The following is a 12,965-nucleotide window of genomic DNA, read 5'->3' on the forward strand; positions in this document are numbered from 1 at the left end:
ACCATAACCGCTCAAGATTCTCATTTCATCTCGCCCTTTGTATACAGGAGACCTCTGCGATCTGAAATGTCCGATAAGCTATGACGTAACGGATGTTGAAATATTCCAGACCTGCTTCTTTATCGACTTTAGGGCCACGAACGAGGGCTACGTTAGCCAGCCATTACCATGCTGATTGGCATCATTGTTACTAAGGATCAGAACTCCACCAAAAAAATCTTAAGGACCGTGCAAGACGACTTGTGCGCCTACATAGTTCTCGGTCTTCCTCATGCATGCTTATGTTAAAGCCTTCGTATTTTTCAGTTTCTGAATCGTACCATGCATTGGGAGAGTTTTCCTGGCTTCCTACTCGTCACACAGCTGCTCTACTGATTAACAGTATCGAAAGTAGGAGTACGTGTAACCTGATCACAAAATCATTACTGTACAGAACTAGCAATTTTGGCTCCCAAGGTTCCTGCTTTAGCAGAAACAGTTAAGTTTCTGAGCTTTAATAATATTAACACTTCCTGAAGGGAGCTTGAAGAGTGAACACCTGCTGCTATGGAACGTAAGAGTGAACTTCTACCGGTGGTGAACTGAAGAGTATGGAATTGCTGCTAGGCGTGCCTTTCTGTGGTATAGAAGGATCTCCCCAGGTAATATGATTTACCCGTATCTCTATTGTAGACCTTCGCCATCTGAAATGTCCGACAAACTAGTCACGGCTGTTGAAAAATTCAAGTCCTGCCACAGTTTCGTCTATATAATGATTTTGTTAAGAAGGCGTCAGTCTTCGTGCTATCTTTAAGGGAAGGCAAACCTACGCGTCTGGAGTTCGTAGACTTAGAGAAAGCTTTTGGCAATGTTTACTGGAATACTCACATCCAAGTTCTGAAGGTGGCAGGGGTAAAATACAGGGAGAGAAAGTCTGTTTACAATTTGTACAAAAACCAGATAGCAGTTGTAGGAGTCGAGGGGCGTGAAAGAGAAGCAGTGGTCGGGAAGGGAGTGAGACAGCTATGTAGCCTATCTCCGATGTTATACAGTCTCTATATTGGGCAAGCAGTAAAGGAAACAAAAGAAATATTCGGAACAGGGATTAAAAACCTTGGAGAAGAAATAAAAACTTTGAGGTCCGCCGATGACATTGTAATTCTGTCAGAGACAGCAAAGGACCTGGAAGAGCAGTTGAACGGTATGGGCAGTGTCATGAAAGGAGGATGTAAGAAAAGCATCAACAAAACAAAACGAGGATAATGGAATGTAGTCGAATTAAGTCGGGTGATGCTGAGGGAATTAGGTTAGGAAATGATACACCTGAAGTAGTAGGTGAGTTTTGCTGTTTGGGGAGCAAAACAACTGATGATGGTCGGAGTAGAGAGGATATAAAATGTAGGCGGTGCAATGGGAAGGATACCGTTTCTGGAGAAGAGAAATTTGCTAACGTCGAGTGTAGATTTAAGCGTCAGGAAGTCGTTTCTGAATGCATATGTGTGGAGTGTAGCCATGTATGGAAGTGAAACATGGATGATAAATAGTTTGGACAAGAAGAGAATAGAAGCTTTCGAAATGTGGTGCTACAGAACACTGCTGTAGGTTTGTAGATCACGTAACTAATGAGGAGGTATTGGATAGAATTGAGGAGAAGAGAAATTTTGTAGGACAACTTGACCAGAAAAAGGGATCGGTTGGTAGGACCTGTTCTGAGGCATCAAGGGATTACAAATTTAGTATTGGAGGGAAGCGTGGGTGGTAAAAATTGTAGAGGGGCCAACAGATGAATACACTGAGCAGATTCAGAAGGATGTAGGTTGCAGTAGGTACTGGGAGATGAAGAAGCTTGCACAGGATAGAGTATCATGGAGAGCTGCGTCAAACCAGTCTCTGGTGGAGCGGCGAGTGGAAATTTGTACTAAGGTCGGGAATCGAACCCGGATCTCCTGTTTACTAGGCACAGAGGTTCACACAGCTGCACAGATTACCCTGGCAAGCCTCCCTCTTTGATACTCATTCTCACTATCACTCCAGTCTTACACAGGAACTAAATTGCCGAGCTCATCTTGTTCTGGAATAGCACATCAGCATCAAACTTAAATGGGCGATCCAGCCTGAAACACAGGTCCTTATACAATCGAAATAATGAAAGCACACAATTTCAGAGACCTTACTGGTCTCATACAGATATAATGATGAGATGCTACTCCAGAATGTTGACTGCCTTGGCAATTTTGTTCACGTGTAAGGAGGAAGTTGAAGTAGACTGGGGCGGAAGTGAGTATTTGGATCGAGCAGGGAGGTGTGCCAGTGCAATCTGCGCAACTGTGTGAACCGCTGTGCCAGGTAGTTTAGTAGCTAACGCACCTCCCTAGTGAACAGGGCATCCGGGTTCGATTCCCGAGCTTGGTTCAAATTTTCACTGACTGGTTCAGTCTTTATACATGAAATCATATGTGTGAGACCAGTAAAGTCTGTGAAATTGTGTCATTTCATTTGTATATCCTCCTGTCTCGCCCTATCCAGTTGGAAGGTTTCGGCTCTGTGGGATAATACCTCATCACCATTAAATAATTTTGAAAAACGAAACGTTTTGGGACATAGTAAATTTAAAAAGCCGTCAGGACGCATACATCCCAATATACTGATGCTGGACGCGCAAATAAAATTATTGGAAAATAAGCTGTACACAAAGTTCTGTCATAGTATTTTTAACATACTGAATTAAAATATCTAAACATTCATTACTATTATAATTATTCATTTTACTTAGGTTTGTTTTACATTTTAAAGAGTTACTTTACGTCTTACATTCATAGTTTTTTTTTATTTTGCAAAGTCACACATCTCTATTTTGTTAATTGAAGGTAATAAGTAACTCATTATTATGATACAAAATCATAGCAATAAGGGTAATTTGTAATGAAATACTTAAAAATGAAGCTTTTTACACCATGCATATAAAATGAAAGAAATTTCTTGACATAATGCACATGGAAGAGAACACAAAACTAAACAGAATTCAACAGGTTTTCAAATTGTCACAGACAATCGTCTAAATATCTTGATTTGTATTGCTACATTGGTAAGTCCTCGCAAAGAGAATTGATTATTACCTAATGAATCTCACTTGGTTATATTGTCTTGAAAGTGGAGTTTGACATCATAAACATTCACCATAACTAGATCAGAAAGTTTTCTCACAAAGTCCTTCCAATATTGAAAGCTGTATACGTCCCACAACTGTACCCTTTCAGAGTAAAATAGGACAAAAACAAAACAAAGAACAAAAAAGCGTACTGCACTCGTTTACCCCCTCTACACATCTACCAAGTTCAATCAAGATTACCGAGCGAGGTGGCGCAGTGGTTAACACACTGGACTCGCATTCCGGAGGACGTCTGTTCAGTAACGTGTGCGACCATCCTGATTTAGGTTTTCCGTTATTTCCCTAAATTGGTCCTGGCAAATGTTGGGATGGTTCCTTTGAAAGGGCGCTGTCGATTTGCTTCCCCATTCTTCCATAATCCGATGAGACCGATGACCTCGCAGTTTGGTCTCCTCCCCAAATAAACCCAATCAACCCCTTCAATCAAGATCGTTCATTGACACTTCGGTATTTAACCTCCTGATACAGGTTTTGTATCTGGGTATTGTCGAGGAATTTTAGATTCTTAAATCAAAGATTTCAATTTCTCCGATTTCTTCTGACTATCTCAACAGTAGCCTCTAAGCAAGGACCACAACTATCGCTGCTATTAATTATGTCTCATTATTTCAATTTCTTTGACGTTATGTGAGAAGGATAAAGTCAACTACTAATGCAAAATAAAATGTTCTGTGACTTCCCCGTCGTAAAAAGTGCTTCAGGTGATCTTGTGCATCGTAATCGGCAGGCTGCTTAAGAAACATCAAATAAAATGCATCAATCAAAACTAGACATAATTGTCCTACTGGGATAGACGCAATCGTTCTTTGAATAAAAATATGGCATTTCAATCTTTGATCGCTATTTTTTTATTTTCAATAATCAGTTTCAGTCCAACTGCCAATCTTCAGATCTCCGAGATAAAGTTATAAATATAATTTCAAGACAGACTATATAATTACTGATAGAACTATCTTGGTTTACAAAACATTTTTTTCGGAATGAACTAAAATGCAAACATACCATATATTGCAGTTACAGAGCAACCTGTCAGCACAGAACTATTGGTCCGCTGTCATAACTAACGTAATCTGTTAAAACCTTTTATCACAGTTTGAAGAAACCTGATTGGTAAAAGTAAAAGGTGCCCTCTAGCAGTAAGACTTGTGCATATGTACTAAGAGGTTATTTTATCACCATGCTTAGTAATTGCGGATATACTTTTTGATATTAAGACAATTTTTTTAGGAAATAACATTTGCATAACTTTCTTTGAGTGCACAATGAACTGAAATAACTTACAATAATTAAATTTTTTTAAAGAAAGCTTAAAATATAATTAAAACATTTGTATAATCATTCTAAAAGGTGTATTTCCTCTCCTTTGTATTAATTGGTGATGGAAAGGATTTCCCTATGTCTGGACGTACACAGCGCCACGCCATCTCCTCTTCCGCAGCGCCCAGTTCACTTCTCCGCCAGTACGCTGAGGGCCGTTCCGCTGCAGCTGGTTCATATTGAAGCGTGCTATTGCATTCGAGAATAAGCATAAAACATGTCTTTAAAAATCTCATAATAACTGGGCATAAAATCTCTCTGTTCATTGAGTAGTAGGTCCGGGTTTTTCATTTGGTGAGAGTATATTTGAATCTCTTCAGTACTTTAACTTTTTGGAGCTTCATGTAGCACCCCCATTTGTTCATTTATATTGCTCACTTCATGTTTACTATCCTTTAAATGTTTCAGATACATTTGAAGGCTAGAGTAGAAGCAATACATTTTCTATTCACTCCAGGTGAAAAATCTAGATTAGTAAAGATGAATCCAAGAACACCTGAAGCGAGAGAGCAAATAAAGTTGCACAAGGAGAACAAATCAATGCGTGTTATTTATAATGGTAAGGAAGCCGTTAATGAGATCTTGAATAAGGCCTTGTACTGTAAGTTAAAGTCCGTATATAAATACCAGCAAGTTTATAACGTAAGAAATAGGGCGTGTTTTGCAAAGGAAATGAGGATCATAGCAGGTCCAGAGGACGCCGTCCTAGCCTCGTTAGACGTCGTGAACCTCTACACTAATATACCAACACCGGAAACTCTACAAATTATAAGGAAAACCTGATAAAAAATAGGCCAACGAGCACGGCTGAAATCGTCGAACTCATGCTGGAGTTCACATTGAGGTTTAATAGTTTCGTCTTTAACGACAAAGTTTTTATTCAAGATAAACTTTAGCTATTGGAAACAGTCTAACAGGTATTTTAGCTGAAATTTTTATGAATGACTTTGAGAACAAGGTTTTCAGCTCTTTTCCAAAAAATTAAGGTAAAATTAATTTATTACAGACGCTACGTTAGCGACACTATTTTATTATTTAAAGGGAAAAAAAGAAGATGTAGTGGAAATGACTAAAGCTTTAAACGAGCAGCTTCCAAAAATTCAATTCGTGCTAGAAATGCAGAACAATGGGGTGATTAACATTTAGATTTGACCGTCAGAAAGTAGGGAGGTAGGCACGTTTTCGGCGTCTATAGAAAAGACACTTGTTCCGACAACGTCATAGAAGCGGCGTCGCACCACTTGCCACAGCATAAAAGAGCGTACTTTCAAGCAATGTGCAGCAGAGCCCTGAGATTGTCACTAAAGGAGGATGAGTTGCAGAAAGAACTACACAGAACTAAAAGATTACTTTTCTGGAATTCTCTCAGATTGTGATGCGTAAGTGTGACACGTTCTCACCAGAATTCTGCAGAACACCACCGTGGACGTGTCACATGATGGAGACGTCGTCACACCCCGTTTTACCCCCATTTCACCCCTCCTTTTGAAGCCACTGCGATGTATATCAGAAAAGCCGTTTTATTGTGAGTGGTTAACAAAAACATTTCAGACATACTACAGCTCAGAATAGACACGAAAAGGTCTCAGCGATTAGAATAAAGGGCGTCAAAGAAACCATCCTTTCCCTGGGGCGGATTCCCACAAATTCCGCGGTCGAAGACGCAATTTCACAATGCGGTGAGGCCAGGAAGAAGTTCTTCACAACCTTTGATAGCGCCGGCGCCCTCGGACGTTGCAGCCTTTCTGTAAGGACACTGTGGGAAATTGAATATCGAAGGCACCCCTTTGGAGTGCAGCGCGACGACAGTTTTTGCTGTCGCGTACAGGTTGGAACCACCAGGGACCGTACAAAGCAATTGCACGAATTCTGAATGTAATCCGAAGCAGCAAAGGCTGATTATGGTTTTTCTGCACTCCTGTTTTGATCCTTCCTGTGACGTGATCATGGGGTAGTGCAACGTTTACATGTGTGTGAATAAAATGGTAATGTTTCCGTCTAAGACCCCCTCAGTTCGGCAACACCCTCGGTGTCACACATTTAACTTTGTTCAGAACGTTACAACCTTGCGAGATGCGTTCAACAGGTAACACAATAGATCTATTTTCACGAAATCAGGTCTGTATTCCGGATACCAATACAACGTATTACTACCCTCTCTTCTGGCTCCAAATGTCTGTTTTCCAACGTAATATCCGTTCAGTGAGACGGCCTTAGGACACCTAATTGGGAGACCCTGTATGCCCAGATGGAACCACTCTGCTGGTCGACGTCGGAACCAGAGACTTACGGCATCAAAAACTTCTGCATAATTCAGGTACTGCCCTCCGAGGAGTACATCCTACATTCGTCCAAACAGATGGCTGTCAGAAGATGCGACACGCCGGCTCTATGGCCCTTAGAAAAAGCAGTCCCGAATGAAAAACAGCCCACAGTTGCACTAAATTATGTTTATTTTAAACCTTGACCATGGTTTCAACTATAATAATATAGCGTTCTTCAGAAGTCATACACACTAATAAATGAAAAATGTCTCAGCCCAGCGGCTGCGTCAAGACCAATAAAATAACTTCAACAGACATAGGCCTGTTTCGAACGTAGGTAATGTAATGATTGCCCGGCGTATTACATGCGGCAAACAGGTAGATCTATAGCCTTAAGATACAAAGATCATATGCCGTCGAGGATAGGTATGAATAAGGTCAACGTTTGCTGAACACATCATCGAAGAAGGACATACGCCCCAACCTGTTAACGACTCCGAACTATTGTGTAAAGAAGCAAAGGGTATGAAATTATTAGATTTGTTGGAGGAGGTACATATACACAAGCACAAAAAGTTTGGCAATAGGAATTTACTGAATGATAAGTGTTACTAGAAAAGTTCCAGCTTCCTTGAAGGTTTTCAGCCCGTATTGGGCGTAGCAGATACGCACTACTAGTAACTCGAATGAGCCATATAATTGTATGATTATCATTTGGGATACATTAACGTTTTACGGCAATGCTCCAGAAGGAATTTGTCATAAAGAGTCATGAGCTGCTATTATGTTAACAGTGGTTTGTGTTGAGGCAGATATGTTAATGTGCCCTTTGCTATGTTGTACCATGTTACCGCACGCATGCACTAGGGTGCTACTCGTAGAATTAATGTCAATAATTGGTAGTGTGGCTACGTACAACGACCACGGTCGGCTGGTAGAGTTAGCCCTTTAAGCTATTAGAGCGTATAATGTAAGCTGGAGTTATATTTGCATATGATACTGTCGTTTCTGAATCATGCATGAAACAGTGATACGACAAACTTTGTTATATGAAATTGTTGATGTTCTACCACTCTAACAATCGTATGCAACAGTATTTCATCCGTTCGACATTCGTATTAATAAGCATATGGTCCTTCATTTGCACATGCAGGCTTCTTGTTAATTTATTGTCGTATATATTGACTAGTTGCCTGATAAACGGTGCGATTTTGCTCACTGTGGTCAGCGACACCTATGGTGCGCGGGGGGCAGCACATATGACGACCGTGGTAGTGGCGGAGGACATACGGTGCTATATGTAATATTACTTATGCTCGAAACGGGCTTATGTCTGTTGAAGTTATTTTATTGGTTTCGACGCAGCCACTGGACTAAGACATTTTTCATTTATTAGTGTGTATGTAAGTAATATGTTGTCCGCGGCTCGTGTCTCGCGGTAGTGTTCTCGCTTCCCGAGCACGGGGTCCCAGGTTCGATTCCCGGCGGGGTCAGGGATTTTCCCTGCCTCGAGATGACGGGGTGTTGTTGTGTCGTCATCATCATCATTCATCCTCATTACGGTCGGAGGAAGGCAATGGCAAACCACCTCCACTAGGATCTTGCCCAGTAAGGCGGCGCTGGTCTCCCGCGTCACTCCCCTACGCTCTGTAAAGAAGTATGGGACTCATCATCATCATCAAGTAATATGTTATCACTTACGTAATTTTGAAGTTTATGCGTAGATTGTATCATTGGTCTACGTGTTATTTTGATCATTTTTAGGACTTCTGAAAAAGGCTATATTACTATAGCTGAACCATGGCAAAGGTTTAAAATAAACATAATTAAGTGCAAATGAGGGCTGTTTTTCATTCGAGACAATTTCGTAACGGTTGCTGTTGTCGCTGCCATGACGAAAAACATAATAAAAAAGAAACAGTCCAATGAGCTGGTTGATTGGTCGGTTGATTTGGGGGGGAGGGGGACTAACAACGAGTTCATCGATCCAACTGGATTAGGGAAGGATAGGGAAGGAGGTGGGCAGTGCCGTTTCGAAGGAATCATTCCAACATTTGCCTGGAACGATTTAGGAACAGGTTGAACTAAGTTTGAAAACAAGCGGGAAGGATGTATCTACACACTGTAAATCTTTCACACATGCAGAATGAAATAATATAGCCTTTTTTAGAAGTCCTAATAATGATCAAAATAACATCTAGGGATGTCACGAAAGACCTAAATCAGGATGGCCGGACGCGGGTTTGAGACGTCGTCCTCCCGAATGAGAGTCCAGTGTGCTAACCACTACATCACCTCAGTCGATTTTATGAGCTTCTCTTGGGTGCGCATACTTGTGTTCGTAGATCTGTGTGAGGCCTTGCGTTATCATAGGGAAGTTGATTTTCATTTTTGTCGCGACGAACACCCGGAAGTTCCTTTTCAAATACATTTTGGGAGCAACAGTGATCAATTTTATTACTAATATTTACTATCAAAAACAGTGTTGATCACAAATTATTTATTCTGGTGACCGGACTGTGGTGATCTTCAGACCTACAAGTCAAATACAAAGTTTGATGAGAGGACTACATACATCAAGGAAAAATATATAAAGCTACAAAGTTATAAAGCAATGAATTACCAATGAGCAAGAATCTCCTCCTGGTGGTAAATCATTACTGGAGGAACCAGCGCCCGTCTATATACTGGAGGCTCCCACTCACCTCTGACAGAATGATGTCATCGCTAACCAATGGGATATAGGTCGAATAACTATTTTTCTTTCTTGTCAATGTTCTTTGAACTAAGAATGATCAACAGCTATTGTCAGTTAAGAAGAGTTTAAATATTTAAAAATGTATGATAAATGAACATTGTTTTGACAGTACATGGGTTGCCCTCTCTAGGCCTGTTAGTGAACCGTTTGGAACCACTGGTTGCTATGGTGAGGATAGACGCCATTCCAAAGATGTGGCAGCAGGCTTCTTTCCAACGAAGTTGTTGTGAAAGTCGAATGGCAGCTTGGCAGTTCACTTCCCCGAACTCTTTTACTTTGCGCGTTTAAGCTGCCACGTCAAAAGGCAGAATGACGGTTGCACAAAAACAAAAGTGAGATAAAAATGAAACTATATGTAGCCCTGCGATCAAACTTTGTATTTGACTTGTAGGTCTGAAGATGACCACATTTGTCGTCGAAACCGGTCACCGGAATACATAATTTGTAGTCAAGACTGTTTTTGACAGTAAATACCCGGGAGTTTCTTCAAATTCCAGAGGGTAGCACAATACATTTCAGTTGATCGCTGCACCATGACGGAGGACATAAAACAGAATAACCTCTTCAGAGTCTCAGAAGACAGTCGCCATAGCTTTGCCGGCTGAGTGTGAGACTCTGATCTTATTTTTCGGATAAGAGGTGGTCTGTCGCCACTTCATGTACTTACGGTTGTTTACGGTTAGAAGCAATCAACTCGTGTTTCATCGCCTGTGACAAAAAATTATCACTATCAGCCTCTGAACGCGCAAGGAACTTCTCACAAAAAAAAAAAAAAATGGCTCTGAGCACTATGGGACTTAACTGCTGAGGTCATCAGTCCCCTAGAACTACTTTAACCTAAATAACCTAAGGACACTACATACATTCATGCCCGAGGCAGGATTCGAACCAGCGACCGTAGCGGTCGCGCAGAACTCCTCACAGATGATGCTTCGTTGCTCTCCACGGTTCTTTGTTATGTGGTGACGGACGCATTGGACACACACCTTTGAGTACTCCAAATGGTGGCGGAGAGTGTCAGCATTATTAACATCGACGTCCAGTGGTGCAGAGAAGTGTTTCATTCTGAACCATCGTTCACCTGGAAGAGTGTGTCCGCAAATTCCAACAGTGCAGGAGTAACGGTGTTGTTTGCTCTGCCGGCTCAGGAGAGATCGGACAGGTTTGCCCGACTTAGTTGCGACGGTGACAGACGCCTCGGCCAACGGCTCGCCTTGCTTTTGTTCACTGCCAGGTCTCCTACACATTCTGCAAGCGTGTATGAATCTCAAAAACGTTCTGGTTTTCCACCAGAAGATACTCGGTGACAGCTCTGCGCTTGAAACGCACCTCCGTTACAGACGCGGCTAAATATAGCGGCGTCACTTAACAGAACTTTATATACGAAGATAGTAACTGTTCTTGAAAGAACGGATACCACTGATGACCGTGCAGCTTCTTTAGAAGAAATGATAATTAATTGAAACCCTCAGCTGCCGACAGGTGTTGTTGATATACCTCGACGGGGACAGCTGAAAAGGTGTGCCCCGACCGGGACTCGAACCCGGGATCTCCTGCTTACATGACAGACGCTCTATCCATCTGAGCCACCGAGGACACAGATGAATAGCGTGACTGCAGGGACTTATCCCTTGCACGCTTCCCGTGAGAGCCACATTCCCATCTGTCCACAATCTACATACTTAATGTACCTAATACACTCCTGGAAATGGAAAAAAGAACACATTGACACCGGTGTGTCAGACCCACCATACTTGCTCCGGACACTGCGAGAGGGCTGTACAAGCAATGATCACACGCACGGCACAGCGGACACACCAGGAACCGCGGTGTTGGCCGTCGAATGGCGCTAGCTGCGCAGCATTTGTGCACCGCCGCCGTCAGTGTCAGCCAGTTTGCCGTCGCATACGGAGCTCCATCGCAGTCTTTAACACTGGTAGCATGCCGCGACAGCGTGGACGTGAACCGTATGTGCAGTTGACGGACTTTGAGCGAGGGCGTATAGTGGGCATGCGGGAGGCCGGGTGGACGTACCGCCGAATTGCTCAACACGTGGGGCGTGAGGTCTCCACAGTACATCGATGTTGTCGCCAGTGGTCGGCGGAAGGTGCACGTGCCCGTCGACCTGGGACCGGACCGCAGCGACGCACGGATGCACGCCAAGACCGTAGGATCCTACGCAGTGCCGTAGGGGACCGCACCGCCACTTCCCAGCAAATTAGGGACACTGTTGCTCCTGGGGTATCGGCGAGGACCATTCGCAACCGTCTCCATGAAGCTGGGCTACGGTCCCGCACACCGTTAGGCCGTCTTCCGCTCACGCCCCAACATCGTGCAGCCCGCCTCCAGTGGTGTCGCGACAGGCGTGAATGGAGGGACGAAGTGTCGTCTTCAGCGATGAGAGTCGCTTCTGCCTTGGTGCCAATGATGGTCGTATACGTGTTTGGCGCCGTGCAGGTGAGCGCCACAATCAGGACTGCATACGATCGAGGCACACAGGGCCAACACCCGGCATCATGGTGTGGGGAGCGATCTCCTACACTGGCCGTACACCACTGGTGATCGTCGAGGGGACACTGAATAGTGCACGGTACATCCAAACCGTCATCGAACCCATCGTTCTACCATTCCTAGACCGGCAAGGGAACTTGCTGTTCCAACAGGACAATGCACGTCCGCATGTATCCCGTGCCACCCAACGTGCTCTAGAAGGTGTAAGTCAACTACCCTGGCCAGCAAGATCTCCGGATCTGTCCCCCATTGAGCATGTTTGGGACTGGATGAAGCGTCGTCTCACGCGGTCTGCACGTCCAGCACGAACGCTGAGGCGCCAGGTGGAAATGGCATGGCAAGCCGTTCCACAGGACTACATCCAGCATCTCTACGATCGTCTCCATGGGAGAATAGCAGCCTGCATTGCTGCGAAAGGTGGATATACACTGTACTAGTGCCGACATTGTGCATGCTCTGTTGCCTGTGTCTATGTGCCTGTGGTTCTGTGTCAATAAAGTTTTCCCTTCCTGGGACAATGAATTCACGGTGTTCTTATTTCAATTTCCAGGAGTGTAGATATTTTCCCATCCACTCATTACTCGCGCACATTACTGTGACGATTTCCGTAAGAGTTCGGGCAACCTGTGCGCATTCGGACTGACAAAGAGTAATGGCTGGGTGGCTTCTAACTATGAGCTGAGGGTTTCAATTAATTATCATTTATTCTAGAGAAGCTGCACGGTCATCAATGGTATCTGTTCTTTCGAGAGCAGTTACTATCTTCATATATAGTGTGCGCGAGTAATGAGTAGATGGGCAAATACCTGTTAGGTACCTTACGTATGTAGATTGTGGACAGTTGGGAATGTGGGTCTCACGGGAAGCATGCAAGGGATAAGTCCCTGCAGTCGCGCTATTCATCTGTGTCTTCGGTGGCTCAGCTGGATAGAGCGTCTGCCACGTAAGCAGGAGACCCCGGTTTCGA

The 12,965-nt window shown here is 43.4% G+C and overlaps 1 non-coding gene across 1 annotated transcript; it reads right to left on the minus strand.

The window, feature by feature from the left end:
- Positions 1-11,009: 11,009 nt before the first annotated feature.
- On the minus strand, positions 11,010-11,083 carry Trnat-ugu. Its single transcript has one exon. It is a non-coding gene; the product is annotated as a tRNA-Thr (tRNA).
- Positions 11,084-12,965: the final 1,882 nt, after the last annotated feature.

This window comes from Schistocerca americana, chromosome 9 (genome assembly GCF_021461395.2).
Source record: "Schistocerca americana isolate TAMUIC-IGC-003095 chromosome 9, iqSchAmer2.1, whole genome shotgun sequence".
NCBI classification, from domain to species: domain Eukaryota; kingdom Metazoa; phylum Arthropoda; class Insecta; order Orthoptera; family Acrididae; genus Schistocerca; species Schistocerca americana.